A 1,997-nucleotide genomic window follows, 5' to 3' on the forward strand; every position below is an offset into this window, starting at 1 on the left:
AGGTATATATAAGCTATGCATTAACAGAAAAGACTTACACTTTAAAAAAATTTTTTTGGATATACCTATGGCAGCCAGTCTTTGTGTGCTGGTGTAGGAAACAAAGGCTGCAAAGTGGAGCAGTCTCCTGTGAGTAACGATCTTGTTACTCCAGGTCTTCGTGTAGCTTATGGTCCTCATAAGGCAAAACCTTAATGGTCCCCATTAGGCAAAGCCTGGCTGCATTTTGCATCCTTTTCATATTTCTGTATAAATAAGAACTACCTTGGAATCATGCATTAGAGTGAGCTCTTTGCATTCTGGCAGCTGTACTCTCACTCTAATTCTCAGTAAAGTCATTGTCCATTTCCTTCAGCACTACATGAGCCTATCTTTGCCATAAACCCTTAATGGCAGTCATGACGATCTGCTGCCTGTGGGTGCTGAATTTGAGAACACACAAAATGTGTTAGAATTTCTCAGTGATCCTTAGAGACCAGCAGTGATGTGTGGTTGTCCTGTGCAAGAGCTATTCATAGCTTTTATGTGACACCTGTCTTCTCAGAGAGTTGGAGGAGACCTTCAGGTGTGAGTAACTATAGGTGGGTGTAGCTATATATGGTTGTTAACAGCAGAAATAGTGAGCATGTTGTCCAAGTGCTACAGCAGTTTTTTTTTTAGAAGAAAAATTGGCATTCACCCAAGTAGAGACATTCATGTCATGTGGCAACAGAATAAAGTTAGTGATGAGAGAAAATCCAGGTTCCTTTTCTTTTATTTTCATTCTGAAGAAAGTTGGATGGCTTCCTTCAGAGAATTAGTGCAGGCTCTCACCCACCCCTCCACCAATCTTTTGGTATTTCCCTAGATTGGTGACTGGAGAAACAATTACTGAGTTATTAAGTAATAAAGACAATGGATAGAATGGATTTAGCAAGTGCTATGAGATCACACATCATTATAACCGATCCACATCTGATTTTGTTATTTACATCTGGGTTACCGAAGGAAAAAAGAGAGCAAGAACTGGAATCAGTTTATGGTTAGGAAATTGGGATGGGGTAGGGAATCAGCAAAAGAAAAAGGTAAAATTAGATTGGAAAGAGAAATACTTTTAAAGGTCTTGAAATTGGTTATGAAATTAATCTATTAGCTTTGATGTTTACCACTTTAATAAAGGTAGGATTTTCTTTATAATAATAGTATTAAAGTATTGTTTTTAAGTCCTCTAAAAACTGTAATAATAATCAAGGCAACTGCATTACAATTTTCAAGTAGCATTTCGGTGACTTAAAGCAATCTTATCTGTAAATTTCATCATTGCTCCCATAAAAGGTGATGACTGATCAAAGGTCATATAATGGTGATTGTGAAGTTTATTCCATTGAAGAGTACACTTTTAAAGAAGTTGTTTAAGTAAAGTCACAGTTGAGAAACAACAGACTCTTGGAGGTTCTGTGTCTCTCCAAATTTCATCTAAGAATAGCTAGTAAGATGACATCAATGTGCAGCATGGAAATTTCAGGTCAGTCCCCTGGATATTTTGCTGGGCTGTGTGTCATTGTCTAGTACCCCAACGTCTACCTGAGCCACTTAACTATTGCACAGACCATGCAAGATGCAAGTTATAGTGAAAACTCTGCTTGGCAGGGTGAAGTTGAACCGGTGTTCCTTAGTGGAACTCTGTATCTATAGATTTTAGGTAGCTCTGAGATCTTTTCTCTATGAAAATACCATGAAACAGATGTAGAGCAACTAATTATCTCAGCCTAGTATGGTGGCACAGGCCTGCAATCCTAGCACTCTGGAGAGAGAGAGTCAGGAGTCTCTTGAGTTCAAGGCCAGTCTGTGTTACATAGTGAGTTTGAGACCAGCCTGTGCTACAGGCTGATACCTTATCTCAAAGAAGCAAAATAATATCAATAAATAATTATTCAAATTATTTATTGGATGCCTCAAAGCATATTATATATCTATATGAAAATAGCCTTATATAATAAAAGATTAAAGTTAAAAAT

Source organism: Nannospalax galili, unplaced genomic scaffold (assembly GCF_000622305.1).
Source record: "Nannospalax galili isolate Female #2095 unplaced genomic scaffold, S.galili_v1.0 scaffold115, whole genome shotgun sequence".
Classification (NCBI taxonomy): Eukaryota; Metazoa; Chordata; class Mammalia; order Rodentia; family Spalacidae; genus Nannospalax; species Nannospalax galili.